The sequence below is a fragment of the Wyeomyia smithii genome, chromosome 1, assembly GCF_029784165.1.
Source record: "Wyeomyia smithii strain HCP4-BCI-WySm-NY-G18 chromosome 1, ASM2978416v1, whole genome shotgun sequence".
In the NCBI taxonomy this organism is placed as follows: Eukaryota; Metazoa; Arthropoda; class Insecta; order Diptera; family Culicidae; genus Wyeomyia; species Wyeomyia smithii.
In genome coordinates this window covers 99,464,411-99,485,514 of record NC_073694.1, presented here as the reverse complement: position 1 = coordinate 99,485,514, position 21,104 = coordinate 99,464,411, and positions in this window count along the sequence as shown.

The window sequence follows — 21,104 nt, the reverse complement described above, 5'->3', positions numbered from 1 at the left end:
GCAGATAAGTCCAGTACGGCGGCCATATGCACGACCAGCAAGTTCCCGGTTCAGGAGGTTGTGTCAACCTCAAATGAAGAATACGCGGTTGCCAAGGTGGACGGAGTGTTCTACTGCAGTTGTTATGCTCCGCCGCGTTGGTCTATCGAAAGGTTCACCCAGATGGTCGATTTGTTATCTATGGAGCTGACGGGACTAACACCCTTAGTAGTGGCGGGCGACTTCAACGCTTGGGCTGTTGAGTGGGGAAGCCGCCGCACGAACCGGAGGGGTCAGATCTTGTTGGAAGCTTTGGCAAAGCTCAACCTAGATCTGGCCAACGTTGGAACCAAGTGTACATTCAGCAGAAATGGTGCGGAGTCGATCATCGACGTGACGTTCTCCAGCCCAGGAATGATCGTGAACTGGAGGGTAGACGATGGCTACACCTATAGTGACCACCAGTCGGTCTGCTATAGCGTAGTCCAGAACGTGAGGCGGCAGGCGACGGGTAGAGCCAATACTCCGACCGTCCGCGGGTGGAAGACATCGCATTTCGATGCCGAGGTATTTGCAGAAGCAATGAGAAGAGAGCGCGAGGGGGGCAGTTGGCTCCGCCCAAGTGCTGACCAATTAGTTGCCACATTATCGCGGGCGTGCGACGCCACCATGCCTAGGACCCGCCAACCTAGGAATGGTAAGTCACCGGTATACTGGTGGACCGACGCGATAGCGGACCTCCGTAGCGCGTGCCTCCGTGCAAGACGGATGTTGCAACGTGCACGTACCGATGCACAGAGGGTAGAGCGCCGTGTAGTATTCGGATCTGCAAGATCGGCGCTTAAAAGTGCGATAAAGGCGAGCAAAAGGGCCTGCTTCGATAGGCTATGCGCGAGTGCCAATACGAATCCGTGGGGCAACGCCTACAGTGTCGTAATGGCGAAGACCAAAGGCGTGTTGGCGCCTGCAGAGCGATCACCAGCGATGCTGGAGCGTATCATCGAGGGACTCTTTCCACGACACGAGCCAAATCCTTGGCCTCCGGTTGCTGAGTCTCACGTCCGACGTTCCAGTATCTCAGACACAGACCAGGGGTGGTCGGCCAACCTGCCGGGCATCCAATCCGTGAGAGACGGCAGCCGTGCAGAGGTTGTGGAGGAGGTAAGGGTTACGAATGAGAAACTCATCGTGATCGCCAACTCCCTAAAGGTGAGCAAGGCACCGGGACCGAATGGAATCCCGAACTTGGCCATCAGGACGGCCATGAAAGTGGCCCCCGATCTATTTCGAGCAGTCATGCAGAAGTGCTTGGATGACTGCCTCTTTCCGGACAGGTGGAAGTGACAGAGATTGGTGCTGTTGCCGAAGGCTGGAAAACCGCCAGGGGACCCATCGGCATACAGACCTATCTGTCTGCTGGACACTACGGGCAAGGTGCTTGAGAGGATTATCCTCAACAGACTGGTGAAGTACACAGAGGGTGTAAACGGTCTGGCAAGTAACCAGTTCGGCTTCCGGAAATGTAGATCCACGCTGGATGCTATTCTCTCTGTCACCAAGACGGCAGAGGTAGCACTCCAGCGTAAGAGTTGGGGCATTCGCTATTGCGCAATCGTCACGCTTGACGTGAAGAATGCATTCAATAGCGCCAGTTGGGACTCCATAGCGCTCGCGCTTAGGAGCATCCGCGTACCGGTGTCGTTGTACAAGATTTTGGAAAATTATTTCCCGAATCGGGTACTAGTTTACAACACGGAGGAGGGTCAGAAGCGCGTTCCAATCACCGCAGGGGTACCGCAAGGTTCCATCCTGGGCCCGGTGTTGTGGAATGTCATGTATGACGGGGTGTTGAAACTAAAGTTCCCTGTAGGGGTTGTGATCGTCGGTTTCGCAGACGACATCACGCTAGAGGTCTACGGCGAGTCGATCGAAGAGGTCGAGTTGACGGCCGCTCACTGCCTACGCAAGGTCGAAGACTGGATGCACTCTAGGAAACTGGAGTTAGCGCACCATAAAACGGAGGTTACGGTTGTGAACAACCGCAAATTAGAGCAACAGGCGGTGGTCAGAGTCGGTGACTGCACCATTACCTCAAGGCGTTCCTTGAAGCTCTTGGGGGTTATGGTTGACGATAAGCTCACATTTAAGAGTCACGTCGACTATGCCTGTAAGAGGGCTTCAACGGCCGCTGCAGGACTATCTCGAATGATGTCCAATAGCTCAGCGGTATATGGCAGCAAGCGTAAACTTATTGCCAGCGTGGTTTCGTCCATACTTAGGTATGGTGGGCCAGCGTGGTCCAAAGCGTTAGGTACCAACAGTCATCGTCGTAAACTGGAAAGTATCTACAGGCTCATGTGCCTGAGGGTTGTGAGCGCGTACCGTACAGTGTCATACGACGCAATCTGCGTCCTGTCCGGCATGATGCCTATCAGCATAGCCATTAAGGAGGACGTAGAATGCTTCGATCAACGTGACACAAGGGGTATACGAGGCACCAGAAGGTCATTCTCGATGATCAGATGGCAGCAGGAATGGTCCAATTCCGTAAAGGGTAGATGGACGCATCGACTTATTCCGGACGTATCCGGATGGGTCGGGAGGCGCCATGGAGAAGTTAACTTCCACTTGACACAGATTCTGTCAGGTCATGGTTGCTTCAGTCAGTATCTACACAGATTCGGGCATGCGGGGTTCCCCATGTGTCCCGAGTGCGCGGATGCGGAAGAAACTGCTGAGCATGTCTTCTTCGTGTGCCCTCGTTTTGTGCATGCGCGGAGCGACATGATGGTAGTGAGCGGGCCAGACACCACTCCGGACAACCTAGTTCGGAGGATGTGTAAAGACCCAAACATTTGGAGGGCGGTTTGTACAGCCGCCTCTCAAATAGTTTTAGAATTGCAAAACAGGCGACAGGTTGACCACCGACACGCCAGTGTTAGCTAACGGCCAGTCTCCAGGTTAGTTAGCTAAGTTAGCAAAGAGATCTATAGAACCAAGAGGGTGCACAGAGCACAAAAGCCGCTCCCCGAAGCAATACCTAGCGGTGGTCCCGGGGAGTATTATGGGCTGGAGACTGGAGGGGTTTTAGTGGGTCCGGTCACTGATTCAAACCAACCCCACACACCCTGAGGTTGGTCACCTCAGGGGTTTGGATGCAAATTTCCCCTCCACCTGAAACAAAAAAAAAAATATATATATATATATATATATATATATATATATATATATATATATATATATATATATATATATATATATATATATATATATATATATATATATATATATATATATATATATATATATATATATATATATATATATATATATATATATATATATATATATAATATATATATATATATATATATATATATATATATATATATATATATATATATATATATATATATATGTATATATATGTATATATATATATATATATATATATATATATATATATATATATATATATATATATATATATATATATATATATATATATATATATATATTTATATATATACAGAAAATGCTCAGTTCGTCGAACTGAGTCGAGTGGTATATGACATTCGGCCATTGGGACCACTTTTATACCTTTGGGTTTTCCAGTGATTGCTATACCTTTCTAGGAGAAAGGCAAAAAGGTAGAAAAGTGATCCAAATGGCTGAATGTCATATACTACTCGAGTCAGTTCGACGAATCGAGCATTTTCTGTATGTATGCATGTATAGGTGTATATGCGTGTGTGTGGGTGTGTACGTTTGTATGTGCACCTTTTTTTCGCACTCACTTTTCTCAGAGATAGTCTGACCGATGCTTCCTATCTTGGTGTCAAATGAAGGGTCTATCAGCCGCTTAGGTTGTCATTGAATTTCATTGTAATCGAATTTCTAGTTTTGGCGCTGCGTCAAAATGTGAAAATCGCTCTTATATCTCAGAAGCTATGAACATAGTTGAATTCAAATTAATGGGCTTTGAAACCCTTAAACAATGAATTTCATAATGTTTAAAGATGTGGTTTAAAAGTCATAGAGAGAAACGTATTCCGAAGACTGTTTAAAACTATAGATACGATCAAAATATGTGGCCTCAACATCATTTAAATTTGGTATTGTACTATTTCAATGTTTGCGGCCTTGCCATTTCTATCATTTCACTTTTTCTTTAGCACAAATATTACGTCAAATTTCACATACTATACCTAAATTATTACTCTATATATAACATCAATATTCCAGTATCCAAAGAGTGGATATACTTTCATTGAATTGTATTTGACAATTGTTGTTTTCCTTAAACCGGAAGCTGCAAGATCGGGTTTCAAAGTTAAATATGGAGTTTACTCCCGGTCTCGGGCCCCGGATAATGTTCTTAAAAAACATTGGGTAATATTTGTCCCTTTAAGGTTGTTATCCAGAAATCGGAAGCTACTATGAATCGAGAAATTTAAATTAGCGTCCTAAGTTGATTTCTGGCCTCTGGGTGTAACGCTTCCGCAATACTCATAATAGATGTTATTTGGTCATCTTAAATTGTTTTCCAGAAACTGAAAGTCGGCATCTTCGCCATTGAAATACCCGGATTAGGCAAAATTTGGCCATTTTAGGATGTATTCCGGTAACCAGAAGTAGTCATCTGGATTTTTTGCGTGATGTATTTGAAACATACTTGTTTCATGGTATTAGCATATGTATGTTTTCATGTATGCTCATATGTGTATAAATGTTAGGTTTTGCCTTTCTCCTAGAAAGGTATAGCAATCACTTGAAAAACCGAAAGTATAAAAGTGCTCCAAAGGGCCGAATGGCATATATCACTCGACTCAGCTCGACGAGCTGAGCATTTTCTGTATGTGTGTGTGTGTGTGTGTGTATGTGTGTGTGTGTATGTGTGTGTGTATGTGCATTATTCTCACTCACTTTTCTCAGAGACGGCTTGACCGATTTTCATGAAAATAATTTCAAATGAAAGGTCTTGTTGTCCCATAACACCCTATTAAATTTTATTGTAAACGGATTTTTAGTTTAGAGGTTATGTATCAAAATGTAAAAATCATGAAACATCATTATCTCAAAAACTACTCGACCGATTTGAACAAAATTAGTTTCAAATGAACAGGCTACCTGAAAGACCCTTAACTTTTGAATTTTATAAAGATTGAACTTGTTGTTCAAAAGTTAAAACAAGGAACGTGTTCTGAAGACTGTTTAATCTCACTCATGTTTCTCAGAGATGTCTGAACCGATTTTCATAAAATCAGTGTCAAATGGATGCTCCAGTTGTCCCATAAAACCCCATTGATTTATTTTGCAATCGGATTATTACTTTGCCTGTTATGATTTAAAATGTGAAATCCAGCTATGAAAAGGAACATATTCCGAAGACTACTTGAACTCACTTACTTTTCTCAGAGATGGCTAACCCGATTTCAATAAAATTAGTGTCAATTAATAAGTCTAGCTGCCTCATAACACCCTATTGAATTTTACTGTAATCGGACTTTAACTTCGTCTGTAAAGTACCGAAATGTGAAAATTACGAAACTTCATTATCTCAAAAACTACACAACCGATTTGATCAATAATATTATCAGATGAGCGAGCTAGTTAAGGGTTAACTGATAAATTATGATCGAACACGTGGTTTCAAAGTTTCGCTTCCCTATACGTTCCCATTTCATTTGATTATAATCGAACATAAGCAACCGTTATATAATAAATTGTTAATAAAAAAACCTAAATTAATCCACCTAGCGGTCAGACCCAGCCTTTCTCATTCAAACTTTTTATTTGTAAAATAGATTTACATGAACGCTTCAATTTAATAAATGTGTATTCACTCTTTAGGTTCTAAAACTTGATGTTGTAATCTATACAAATAAAAATGCATTCCGGTCTGTCTGTCTGTCTGTCTAATCCATATAGGCTCGAAAACTACCGAACCGATCGACGTGAAAATTTGTATGTAGGGGTTTTTTGATGCAGATAAAGGTTCCTATGATAGTTTGAGACCCCTCCCTCTTCTGTAAGGGAAGGTTCCCATAAAAATGAAACACAAATTTCTGCACATCTCGAGAACTAATCAACTAAATGGAACCAAATTTGGTAGGTGAATGTTTTTAGAGGTAACAAATATGTTTCATAATCGACCTCAGGCAACATTTTGATTGTAAGATGGCAACATCCGGTTTCTGGAAAACAGCCAAAAAAGGCCGTATTCCACCCAGTATAGTAATATTCGGACCCAATATGGCTATTTCTTCAACCAGAATGACGCTCAGAGGTCAGAAATTATCTTAAATACCATTTCGAAATCCAAGATGGCGACTTCCGGTTTGTGAAAAACAGCCTAAAATAACCAAATACCATCCAATATGAGTACCTCTGGAACCAGAATGGTGAATTGACGCCAGGCACCATTTGAGTTGCTAAATGGAAACTTCTAGGAAACAGCCGAAAATGACCGAATAATACTCAATATGGCTAATGGATATTTCCGTAATCGAGATGATGCATAGAAACCAAACATTGACCCTGGACACCATTTTGAATTTAAGGACGACCACACTTAGTTTCTGGAAAACAACCAAAATAACTAAATACCTCCCAATATGGGTATTTCCGGTGTCAGATTGATGCCAGAAAATCTGCTGAAAATGACCGAATACAACCCAACATGAATATATTTAGAATTAAGGCGATGTACAGAAGCCAAAAGTCGAGGATGTTGTCATTTCGATAAAACCAATCATTTCAAACGACTTTAAACACATCGCAAGAAATCAATGAAATTGGAACGTTCAAATAGTACGACATCACATTCAAATTATGTTAAGACCACATATATCGATCAAAGCAGGTATAGTTTTAAATAGTCTTTAAATTTCTTTTCTCTCCATAACTTTTGAGCCACATTTCAAATTGTTATCAAGTTTGTTTTTCGTAAGTTCGAGAGATGACTCGTTCGTATGACACTAGTTATGTTCAAATAAGGCATGTAATCTTTGAAATAATAGACTTTCGTTGTTTTTTTAACTATTTAATACATAACGGTTGCTTAAGTTCGATTATAATCAAATGAAATGGGAACGTATAGAGCAGCCAAACTTTGAAGCCACGTATTCAATCATAATTCATCAGTTAACCCTTAACTAACCTGCTCATCTGATAATACGATTGATCAAATTGATTGTGTAGTTTCTGAGATAATGAAGCTTCGTGATTTTCACATTTCGGTACATTACATACGAAGTTACAGTCCGATTACAGTAAAATTCAATAGGGTGTTATGAGGCAGCTAGACCTCTCATTTCACACTAATTTTGTGGAAATCGGTTCAGTCATCTCTAAGAAAAGTGAGTGAGCTCAAGTAGTCTTTGGAATATGTTCCTTTTCATAGCTGGATTTCACATTTTTAAACATAACAGGCAAAGTAATAGTCTGAATGCACAACAAATCAATTGGGTCTTGTGAGACAACTAGACTTTCCATTTGACACTGATTCTATAAAAATCGGTCCAGCCATCTCTGAGAAACATGAGTGAGATTAAACTGTCTCCAGAACACGTTTCTTTTCATAACTTTTTAACCACAAGGTCAATCTTTATGAAATTCAAAAGTTAAGGGTTTTTAGGTAGCCCGTTCATTTGAAACCAATTTTGTTCAAATCGGTTGGGTGGTTTTAGAGATAATGATGTTTCATGATTTTTACATTTTGATACATTATCTCTAAACTAAAAATCCGATTACAATAAAATTGAAAAGGGTCTTATGGGACAATAAGACCTTTCATTTGCAATTAATTTCATGAAAATCGGTCCAGCCATCTCTGAGAAAAGTGAGTGAGAATAAAAATCTGCACATACACACACACACACATACAGAAAATGCTCAGCTCGTCGAGCTGAGTTGAGTGATATATGCCATTCGGCCCTTTGAGGCACTTTTATACTTTCGGTTTTGCAAGTGATTGCTATACCTTTCTAGGAGAAAGGCAAAAAGTCTATTATCTCATAGATTACATGACTTATTTAAACATAACTAGTGTCATACGAACGAGTCATCTTTCAAACTTACGAATAACAAACTTCATAACAATTTGATAATACCACAATAGATCAAACATTGGTCGCAGTGGTTCAGTTTTCTACAAGGGAAAAAACAATTTGATATGTGGCTCAAAAGTTATGGACAGAAAATAAATTCAAAGACTATTTAAAACTATACCTGATCGATATATGTGGCCTCAACTCAATTCAAGTGTGGTATCGTACTATTTGGGCGTTCCAAATTCATTGATTCCTTGCGATGTGTTTAAAGTCTGCAAATGCACGACGAATCGGCCATATGATATGATCAAAGTCAAATAACAAATCGTTTGAAATGATTGGTTTTTCAAAATGACAACATCCTCGACTTTTGGCTTCTGTACATCGCCCTAATTCTGAATATATTCATATTGGATGGTATTCGGTCATTTTCAGCAGATTCTCTAATATCAATCTGACACCGGAAATACCCATTTGGGAGATATTTAGTTATCCGGATATAATTATATTGGGTGAAAATCGGCCATTTTCGGCTGTTTTCCAGAAACCGGAATTTGCCATCTTACAATCCAAAATGTTGCCTGAGGTCGATTATGGAACATATTTGTTACCACTAAAAACATTCACCTGCCAAATATGGTTCAATTTAGTTGATTAGTTCGCGATATGTGCAGAAATTTGTGCAGAAACAAGTGCTTCCAGAAGAGGGAGGGCGTCAAACCATCATGGACATATTTGTCACCTCTAAAAACATTCACATAACAAATTTGGTTGTATTTTCTTGTTTGGTTCTTGAGCTGTGCGAATTTGTGTTTCATTTGTATGGGACCCCTCCCTTATAGAAGAGGGAGGGGTGTCAAACCATTATGCACATATTTGTTACCTCTAAAAACATTCACCTGCCAAATTTTTTTTCAATTAGCTGGATAGCCCTCGAGATGAGCAGAAATTTGTGTTTCTTTTGTATGGAACCCCTCCCTTCCCGAAAAGGGAAGGGTGTCGAACCATTATGGACATATTTGTTCCCACTAAAAAAAATCACATTCATAATTTGGTTCCATTTACTCGGTTAGTTCTCGAGATTTGTGTTTCACTTGTATGGAAACCCTCCCTTCCAAAAAAGAGGAGGGGTGTCAAAACATTACGAACATATTTTTTACCACTAAAAACATTTACCTGCCAAATTTGCTTCCATTTAGTTGATTATTTTTCGAGATGTGCAGAAATTTGTGTTTCGTTTGTATGGAACCCCTACCTTCCAGAAAAGGGAGGGGCGTCCAACTTTTATGGACATATTTGAAAACATTCACATATTTGAAACATTCTCATGCCAAATTTGGTTTCATTTGCCTGGTTTGTTCTTAAGTTGTGCAAAAATTTATGCTTCATTTGTATTGAACCCCTCCCTTCCAGCAGAGGGAGTCTCAAACTATCATAAAAACCTTTATCGGCACCAAAAATCCCTACATACAAATTTTCACGTCTATCGGTTCGGTAGTTTTCGAGTCTATATGGATCAGACGGACAGACAGACAGACCGGACTGCATTTTTAAAGGTACAGATTACAACATCACTATTTTAGAACCTAAAGAGTGAACATACATTTATTGGATTGAAGCGTTCACGTAAATCTATTTTTGCAAATAAAAGTTTGAATGAGAAAGGCTGGGTCTGACCGCTAGGTGGATTAATTTAGGTTTTTAATTTTAATTTAATAATGGTATAGTTGTGCTGTTGGCTATCAGAAATTCCTAATTTAGAGTGAAAAATGAAACCAGCAGAAATTTTCAAGGAGTAGTTTTTCTACTAAATCGTGTAAATCTATTTTAACATATAATAAGCTTGAATCAGAAAGGCTGGGTATCACCGCTAGATGGATTAATTTTTTTTAGTGTTGCATCCCATTTTTTTTGCAATTTTTTCAATGAAAATTTAAACAATTTTCTGAAAGTCATCTCTTGACTACTTTTCCTAAGCTCTTGTTAGTTTTTTAGATTAATCGATTTGCTTAAAAATGGATTGAAAGCTTAAGTCCATTTTCGATGTTAGTCCAGTTATTTTTTGAACAATGAAGTGTGCAAAGCTGCTTAGTTTAGTAAGGTTCACACAAATATAAAGTTGTGCTGCCAGCCCCGGACCCGGTTGACGCGGAATCCGTCAGAATCGTCCAGAAAAAGTTAAAAAAAAATAACAACAGAGATATTCTTCATAAATTTAAATTATTTGGCAAGGAAAATACGTTTTAAAATTTACTTTCACGATAGATACTTCTTTTCCGAAATTACAATTCAAGCTTAAGTGGGTCGAATGATCGATCTACCAATTTATTGCCTTTCCCCTTGAAAGGTATAGCAATCACTTGCAAAACCGAAAGTATAAAAGTGCTCAAAAGAGCCGAATGGCATATATCACTCGGCTCAGCTCGACGAGCTGAGCATTATATATATATATATATATATATATATATATATATATATATATATATATATATATATATATATATATATATATATATATATATATATATATATATATATATATATATATATATATATATATATATATATATAATATATATATATATATATATATATATATATATATATATATATATATATATATATATATATATATATATATATATATATATATATATATATATATATATATATATATATATATATATATATATATATATATATGTGTGTGTGTGTGTGCAGATTTTTATTCTCACTCTATTTTCTCAGAGATGGCTGGACCGATTTTCATGAGATTGATTGCAAATGAAAGGTCTTATTGTCCCATAAGACCCTATTCAATTGTATTGTAATCGGATTTTTAGTTTAGATGTGATGTATCAAAATGTAAAAATCATGAAACATCATTATCTCGAAAACTATACAACCGATAGGAACAGAGTTGATTTCAAATAAACGGGCTACTTGAAATACCCATAACTTTTGAATTTCATAAAGATTGAACATATGGTGGTTTAATAGTTATGAAAAGAAACGTGTTCTGAAGACTGTTTAATCTCACTCATGTTTCTCAGAGATGGCTGGACCGATTTCCATAAATTCAGTGTCAAATGGAAGGTCTAGTTGCCCCATAAGACCCTATTAATTTATTTTGCAATCGGACTATGACTTTGCCTGTTATGTTTAAAAATGTGAATTCCAGCTATGAAAAGGAACATATTCTGAAGACTGCTTGGACTCACTCACTTTTCTCAGAGATGGCTGACCCGAATTCTACAAAATTAGTGTCAATTAATAAGTCTAGCTGCCCCATAACACCCTATTGAATTTTACTGTAATCGAAATGTAACTTCGTCTGTAATGTACCGAAATGTGAAAATCACGAAACTTCATTATCTAAGAAACTACACAACCGGTTTGATCAATATTATTATCAGATGAGCGGGCTAGTTAAGTGCTAACTGATGAATTATGATTGAATACGTGGTTTCAGAGTTTGGCTGCCCTATGGGTTACCATTTCATTTGATTATAATTAAATATAAGCCACCGTTATGTATTGGATTTTTAGTAAAACAACGAAAGTCTATTATCTCAAAGATTACATGACTTAGTTGAACATAACTAGTGTCATACGAACGAGTCATCCCTCAAACTTACAAATAGCAAACTTCATAACAATTTGATATGTATGTGGCTCAGAAATTTTGGAAAGAAAAGAAATTCAAAGACTATTTGAAACTATACCTGCTTCGATCGATATATGTGGCCTCAGCATAATTTAAATGTGGTATAGTACTATTTCAACGTTCCAAATTCATTGATTCCTTGCGATGTGTTTAAAGCTTGCAAATGCACGACGAATCGGCCGTAGGATACGATCAAAGTCAAATAACAAATTGTTTGAAATGATTGGTTTTAACGAAATGACAACAACGTCGATTTTTGGCTTCTGTATATCGCCTTTATTCTGAATACATTCATATTGGGTGGTATTCTGTCATTTTCAGCAGATTTTCTTTCTTCTGCAATCTGATACCGGAAATACACATATTGGGAGGTATTTAGTTATTTTGGTTGTTTCCCCGAAACTAAATGTGATCGTCTTCAAATTCAAAATAATGTCCAGGGTCAATGTTTGGTTTCTATGCATCATCTCGATTACGGAAATATCCATATTGAGTGTTATTTGGTCATTTTCGACTGTTTCCTAGAAGTTGCCATTTAGTAATTCAAAATGGTGCCTGAGGTCAATTGTTAGCTCATTGCATCATTCTGGTTCCAGAGATACTCATATTGGATGGTATTTGGTTATTTAAGGCTGTTTTTCACAAACCGGAAGTTGTCAGCTTGGATTTCAAAATGGTATTTAAGATAATTTCTGGCCTCTGAGGTAACAAATATGTTCATAATGGTTCGACTTCTAGTAGCACATGTTCCTGGGAAATAGCCGAAAATAATCGAATAACACCCAAAACCGGAAGTCGCCATCTTAGAATTCAAAATGGTATCTGTGGTCGATTTTAGCTCCTGTGTATCATTCTAGATCCGGATATTATTATATTGGGTGGAAATCGGCCATTTATGACTGTTTTCCAGAAACCGGAAGTTGCCATCTTACAATCCAAAATGTTGCCCGAGGTCGATTATGGAACATCACATGCTACATTTGGCTCCATTTACTCGGTTAGTTCTCGAGATGTGAAAAACATTGTGTTTCATTTGTAACACTTCCAAAAGAAGGAGGGGTGTCAAAACATTATGGACATTTTTGTTACGACTAAAAACATTCACCTGCCAAATTTGGTTCCATTTAGTTGGTTAGTTCTCGAGATGTGCAGAAATTTGTGTTTCATTTGTATGGAACCCCTCCTTTCAAGAAAAGGGAGGGGCATCCAACTTTTATGGACATATTTGTTACCTCTAAAAACATTCACATGCCGAATTCGGTTTAATTTACTTGGTTTGTTCCTGAGTTGTGTAGAAATTTATGTTTCATTTGTATGGGACCCCTCCCTTCCAGGAGAGGGAGAGGTCTCAAACTATTACAGGAACCTTTATCGGCACCAAAAACCCTCACATACAAATTTTCACGTCGATCGGTTCGGTAGTTTTCGAGCCTATATGGATCAGACAGACAGACAGACCGGACTGCATTTTTATATGTATACAACATCAATATTTTAGAACCTAAAGAGTGAATATACATTCATTGGATTGAAGCGTTCATATAAATCTATTTTTACAAATAAAAGTTTGAATGAGAAAGGATGGGTCTGACCGCTAGGTGGATTAATTTAGGTTTATCTGGTACCCGTTGCCCCATAGTACTCCGTACCTCGAACTGTCCAACTGCTCGACGAATAATGAACAAAATGATTTTTTTTCTCGGCTTTATCGAGCCCCGAAGAAAATCCCATAAGGAACTGCCAAAAAGTTATTTATAAAATCAATGCAGCATTTTTCCAGCAGGAACAAGACAAATGCAGGGCTGCGGAGGTACACTGCCTTCAAAAACAACTCAAACAGTAATTTTATTCAGAGTGTGGTACCATTCGAGTGGTTCATTTTGTACCAAATTTTTTGGGAGATTTCTTCCTGAGTGTTACGTATATTTTATGTATGTGGTGGTATCACGTACATAAGACATACGTAACACTGGCGTTTTTTTCTGGTACACGTTGTCCCATAGTACTCCGTAAACCGTTGCGTCTTTTCACGCATGAAGCAAGAAGTAAAATTAGCTTGGATGCCTGTTATCTGTGGTTAAAGTTTTCCGAAAAGTTTGAAAGTTTGAATCCCTATTCTTGAACAATTTCTAAACCTGCTTTCAGAACCTAATATGAACTGATGTCTTGAAAGAAAACATGCCGATAAAAGCAACAGAACCAGTGGAGTAAAGAACCGCAGGTCTCTCGTCGTCTATGATTGCAGCGGTACTCTTCTATTCGTACATTTCAGCGGTACACTTCTATTCGTACTGCAGCGGTAGTGTTCGTACTGCAGCGGTACTACCCAAGGAACCAGAAGTTCGAATTTCACTTAACACACGAACTTAGAAGTTCACATAAGGTTCGGATTTGGTTCCGTGAAACTTTCTTGCTGAACAACAGGACACATTACTCACAAACCAAACTTCATTCTAAATAAAGTAACGTCAACACCTGAAAACAACTTGAAAGTTCAGAATAAGCTGCTTGTTCTTCTTCATTGGAACATTGAAGTTCACATAAAGTTTACACGTGAACTTCAAAGCCGCCGGAAATTAAAGTTCGGTTAGCAATTTATCCGTACTTTTAATCAGCACGAGAGATCAGGAGAGATCTATGTCGTACTTCATTTCCACTTTAAAGTTCATTTTAGGTTCCGACTCGGCTTTGGCGAAAGTGAAGTTTGCTCCAGGATTAGTGATGAAAAATGAGTTTTCCAAAATCAATAAAGAAAAGACCACTTTTCTACTTTTATTTTATTATCATTGGAAATTTTCTATCTAAATAAACGGCAAAAGAAAAACAAAGCTATAATTCCAATAAGTAATATCAGGGTGTTTAAAGGCTTTCTCTATCTAAACACTTTCTTTTGTTATTTTACAGGAATTCAATTATGAATTCAGATCAACAGAAAAAATAAACCGGATGTAAGCTGTGAATTCCCGTTAGACACTTGTTTGCGCGTGATGCTTTTATCACTGAGCATTTTGTCCAAATCTTGGGTGTTTTTTACGTTCGGCCACAGCATGATGCTGCCGGTTCTGGGGGTCCGAATCCATTTCTCGGACACCACCGAGAGTTTTCTATTTTACCAACGGCTCGTTTCGACTACGGCAAACAGCATATCTATTAATCTGAAAAGTTTTTATCGATTTTGATCATTTATCATATTTTGTATATACTGCTTACCAGAATAAATTTTCAACAAACGTTTGAAAAGAAAATATTGCGTACACAACCTTTTTCAATTACATTACCAACGAACTGCAGTAAAATCAAAACAAACTACAGATATGTCAGACTTAAGTTCACATTGCGTTCCGCCTGTACTTTTTTTGAACTTGAAAGTTCAGAAAAAGTTCCGCGTCAGCCTTTTCTGAACTTCCTAGCTCGCATGAGGTTCCGCCTGTACTTTATCTGAACTTTCAAGCTGAAAGAGAGACCCGGTATGTTCCTAGCCATGAACGTGTAGGTAACGTAGAGAAATCAGCACATCGAGTAAAATCGATGCTGATCTCATATAGCGGGAACGGAGCAGTGGTATGAATCTAGGCTTTAAAGAGGGAAGACACGAGTTCGAAGCTTGGTGTAGTAAGTTGCAAAAAAAAAGAAATTTATTAATAAATGGAGCCAGGCAATTATTTTTCTGATCTAGATTTCTTCAGTAAATGATTATCATGGGGTTATACCAAAACGAATAATGAGTGGAGGAAATTGAAAAATTGCAAATTGATTTTTATTTTAAGTTTTTTTAAGTTTTCTTTTCAAGCTGAATAGCGCTCTGTACAGCGACCTTGATGTGAACTTTCTAGTTCGGTTTAGAAGCTGCTTTGCATGCTACTCGTAGTTTAGTCAACAAATGCGAACTTGAAAGTACGGTTAATTACTTAAAAATGGAGCTGAATAGAATTCTATTCATGATTGTTAGATAGGCTGATTAGTCTATGAATTCTACTTTTATCCGCACTTTTGGTTACTCGGGTATTCGTATTGCAGTGGTACACTTTTTTTCGTACATTTCTATTCGTGTGCAATCGAGGAAAAACTGCAATGCTGCTGTTGATGGTAATTGAAAGTTCATCTCATAAATATGATTACCATCAATAACTCAACAAGAATTGGGAATTTTTGCAACGGATATTTATTTAATTTTATCTTCGATATTCACTAAATAATCGTGACCGGATAGTATCGAAATAGTAAATCTCCAAATATACACATTTCTAGAAGAGTAAGAGCCTGCGAATGCTTGTGAATTTTTGGTTTATTTACTAAGATTTATTCAGAATCTCTTTTTACATGTTAGATTTTTAAATTGTTAGATGATATATTATTATTCTAAGCTTTACCATAACAAACGTATATTAGCTGTCTTCGTAATACAGCGAATGTAGTTGTAGGCAAATGAAAAAAATTGTCAAGCAAAAAACAAAAAAGTAATTGTGGATTGCTATGATTTTTTGCTGGAACTTGTTATTATTTTGTTAACATATCTTCTTATGTTTGCCAATCAATAAACCTTTGAATGGGTTCCATATTATTTTGAAAGTAAGATCCATATTACAGATTTAATTTAATCAGAGTTCATTCAAACCATTCATTATGATAACGTAAGTATTATTGGATTTGGTTTTTGAGGATATAGGGTTAATTCTAACTTTGCCGCATTACGAGAAATTCTTGGTGCTTCTTCAACAAGTACGATATGCTTGTGCTTTGTCAAATAAAGGGTGATTTTTTCGCTATTTGGTTTTTCGTGTAATCAGATTTGACAGTTCAGCAAAATTGCCGCATTTGGATCGAAGAGCAACCAGAAGCTACAAGAATCGCCAATGCACCCAGAAAAATGCACGGTTTGGTGTGGTTTACACGCTGAGGCATCATTGGTCCGTACTTCTTCGCTATCGCGCGATGATTTCTGATTTTTTTTGCCAGAAATTGAAGAGCTGGGTCTTGTTAACATGTGGTTTCAGCAAGACGGAGCAACGTGCCACACATCGCGCCAATCAATGGACAATGTATGATGAATTCTTATAATCAACAATGTGAAGCCATTGACTTCACGATGTCCCGGTATAAACTGAATCAGTATTTCAAGTCCTTGAGGCTGAGGACACAAAATTAATTTGTTTTATGTTTGTGTATAGTTTAGAAATTAATGTAACCAGTCTACATATATGATTGACGAAATAAATAAATAAATAAATAAATTGCGGAATGAGTTCAGGGCTAGTAGCGAACTTGTAGCAAAATTATAGTGACTTTAGTGACTTTTTTCATTAAAATAGTGACCAAATAGAGACTAAATAGTGACCAAATAGTGACCAAAAATATACAAAAGAGGGTTTTGAAAATTATTGTTGAACCATAAATGAATTAAATTTTATCTGAAATTTACGTCTTTAGAACATAGGATGTGCAATGATTTGTTCTCGTAGAAAAAAAGTCTAACTAAAATCTGTATCATAATTTCACATTGAAATGGTTGTAATAACACCTTGTTCAATATATTCGAATACAAGTTTTCGAGTTATAAGTGTTAATGAAAGTACGTGAACGAATGTATGCACTCTCGAATACGATTTTTGGTCAGTGACTGCCCTTGCACAATATTCAAACATCTCAAATCGTGTGAAGCTAGGCGAGATTTCGTTTATTAAACCATCGAAAAATACAAGGAAACATTCTCTTTGGAGGATCGTTGAAAATTCTGTCGGCCACGATCTGCAAGGATGTCGCAAGTCGTAAAATTGTGACTGTTATGAAAAAGCGTGTCCGGCGAAATGATAACGTTCAGTTTGTAATTGCCACCCATCTGAGTATATCTATTGAATCGGTCCACAATATTTTGGCCAAACTTAATAAACTCAACTCAATAAATTTTTTTTTACAATATCTCCAACTTAAAAAGCGGTTAAAGCAGTTATCCAGAAAATCTGGGAATCCGTGCCGCCTGTGACAGCTTCGAAAAGCGTTTGAAGTTGGTTAAGCTAACTAAGGGAGGGGTTTTTCAAAATATATTAAAAATAGCATTGTTCGTTCCGAAAATGCAAAAACAATACTAAGCCTGTTTGTCCCATCAATGATTTTCCACGCATATTTAACCCACTTGACATTTTCTAATCAAATTCGTCCAACTACACACTCGTTTGTTTGCTCTGGAGGACAAATATGCGTAGAACGGGTTATCATTATGGAATTTCGAAATGGTATCTGGTAAACACCGGTAGGTTCGGATGATTGAAAGCAAAATCCTACGAATTGAGACCTAAACACGACTATGCACAATATAAGCTCGAAATTTTTGAATCCACTTCAACCAGGAGGAACAGTTGATTTGAGACAAGCAAATCAAACTACAAACGTAATTTCACGCACAACACTGGTTTAAGACGCGAGTAGCTTGTAGAATAAACCTTTACATTCCTTTGCAGCTCTTAGACAATTCGTTCGTAACTATTCTGCACTGTTCACTTCGATGAGAAATTTGAAAACATTGCCTGGCATGAAACTTCTATGATGGAAAAGATAACAAAAATGCCTTACAAACCGAACTGTCCAAATAGTAAGTAAATGAGAAGCAAGCTTTCTAAAGTATGTTGCAATACAATGTAGCATGGTCACTGTTATACGAATTTAAATCATTCAATTTCACTTAGTTTCACTGTTCAATATTGCATGATAGAATTGAAAATCAGACGCTTGTATACAAATACTCCACTATATTGAATTCAGCAGTTTCAAATTCCCTTTTCTTAGTATTTTCCGTCTCACTAAATACCGAAGCGGGTGCGGAAGCAAATCTGCGATTGGAAGAACGGAAGAAAGAAGGAGATAAAATCATTCACGCCTAAGCCATAAATGATCGTGTTGAAGTGGTTCATTACTTCCGATCGCGGAAACCGAATACCGCGCAACTTATCTGAGGGTTTTCGGAACTACTACTCGTGCATTTCAATTCTGATCGTGAACGAGGCAGTAGTGTGATTAGTTTATTTCGCGTGCGTTTTATAGGTTTAGCTAGTGCGGTTAAGTTAGAAGTGCGGTCTACGGACGCTTTTTCGTGCGTTATTGTTACAAAAAGAAGCCGTTGTCGGCTTCTTTTTTGGGCTTTCTTTTCGCCCTTTACTAGCCGCTGCACCAGCGCGACGCTGCCACCCTCACGCTGCTGACCCACGACGGGATTGGAAGTTGCTGCTCTGGTTAAACGTCGGCCCTTGAGATCAGCCGGCAAACGACGCCGTCGATACCGTCCGATCGACGCCATCCCGTCTCATTGATCGACGCCATCGCTTATCATCGAGTGACGCCAGCTGATCGACGCCATCGCTTATCATCGAGTGACGCCATCGCAGCTCATCGATCGACGCCAACGACGCCAAGCAGAACAGCAGTGGACGCAACAAGTCATCGACGGTAGGGCTATTAATAGCACCGACGGGACTTCTTTATCTACCGTGAGTAAAAATAGCTCTATGAGCCGGGCCTGATAAAGACACACAAAAAACCCCTTCTTGATAGAAAGCTTTCGCCGTCCAGCCGTCTGTTGGACGAGTTCTTTTGCAAGCACACAGAAGCGAGGAAATAAAATGTGATAATTGACTGTACACGCCACTAACCCGTTAGACTTAAGTAAATCCCGCTTCATGCAATAAATGTAAATCGTTGTAAATACTATATACTATGCTCGATTTTATGCTTCCCAAACAGGTAAATCTTGTCTAGGAGAATTCTCACATTCGCGTACGTGTAGTTTTTTGTCGTTGTTCGTTCTTATTTTACTCCGGGTGACTCTCGGGAAACAGCCCCACTATTGCCGCTGAATCGAACAGAAAGATTTGGCTTTGGTGTTCCGCCTGTGATGATAACGCTTATTTTTCGGACACTCGTGTTTTCCGTGTTTCGATAAGACGGTTGTTTTTGGGTAAGCGGAGTAGTGGTTTCATCGTACGCGCGGCGGATTAATTCTTCATTCAACAATTGCTACCGTTTCTTTATGTCGTTTCGGGACAACTCTTCCACAACCTGCCCTGAGGTTTAGGTTTCGTGCTGGGCAAAATTCAACACGACGAGTAGCCCTCTCTGGAGGTGGCGCTTAAGCTACTCGTTTATACGTCCTGGAAGGTATTTAGTAGACGGAAACACATCGCGGCCTGTGGGCCAGCTACATATTGGCGCCCAACGTTAAAAAAGAGGCTGAAATTTTATTCGCAGATAATTTGAATTATCTTGCGGGTAAAACAGATTTTTACTAATTTGGCGCAACCTTTTGGGAAATTGCACCTTTTTATTATTAAAGATAACATTATTGAAATAAATGGTTTTTCGGATTGGTTTAAGCAATTAAAAACATTGGAATACTTGATGTTAATAAATTTTATTCTTCATATTTATATTTGTATATGCGTCGTAATCTTGGTTTCATTATTAATAATATCATATAGTTTTTACATTTTAAAAATTCTTCTAGTTTCCAAGTCTTTGTACATACTTGAATTAATTATTTCATAAATTTATTGAGCGCGACTTTTGGTATAAATAGTGCATTTTGTAGAGTTTTAACGGCAGTGATAACTCTAAGTGAGGTTGTTCTTGGTGAATTGTTTTAAACTTATTTTTCGAGATGGCTTTGAAGTTTCCATACGCAAACCATTTGACGAACGAAGAAGTGGACTATGAGCTGGTCCTGCGAAACCAGCTGGAAGAACGGCAAAAAGATATGCCAATCAAATTGCGATTACTGCGCAGGTTGTTCCAGGAGGATAAGAAGACCGGGCGAGAATATCGTGCGCCTTATCAGTTTGAAACGGAAGTTGATCTTATCTCGAATCGGATTGATCAAATTGAATGTTTGCTGCATGACGGCGCCCACGCAAATTTGTTGTCTCGTTTAAGGCACTACTATCTGCGAGTGCAGAGAAACGTAGCAGCAAATGAAGGTGGCGAAAAGACTCGTCAGCGATTGCTGAACAGAATCGAAGAGTTACTGTTGAAAACAGCCAGCAAACTACCTACTTCAGAGACTGAAGACGAGAGTACAGCGGCTGATCTACTTGGGAAAGAAGAAGACGATGCTTTGGCGGGTACAGGGAAAGCCGGCGGAGCGCTGGGAAATGTCTCGTTAGGAGCAATCCCAAAGAGAACTCAAACCTCACAGCCAGAAATAACGGAGCTGGGAGCGGCTTCGCAACCATCGTACGAAGAAATGCGAAGTCGTGTATGGGAACTCGAATGCCAGGTTGATCGGTTGCAACGTTTGGTTTTGGTTAGCTCACGTGCACCTCAAAACGCTGGGACGGCTGGGTTGCCCACTTCACGAAACCAGCACCAGGAAGTTAGTAGCGAATCCGAGGACGAGGGCAGACTGAGCGGCAGAAGAGGTT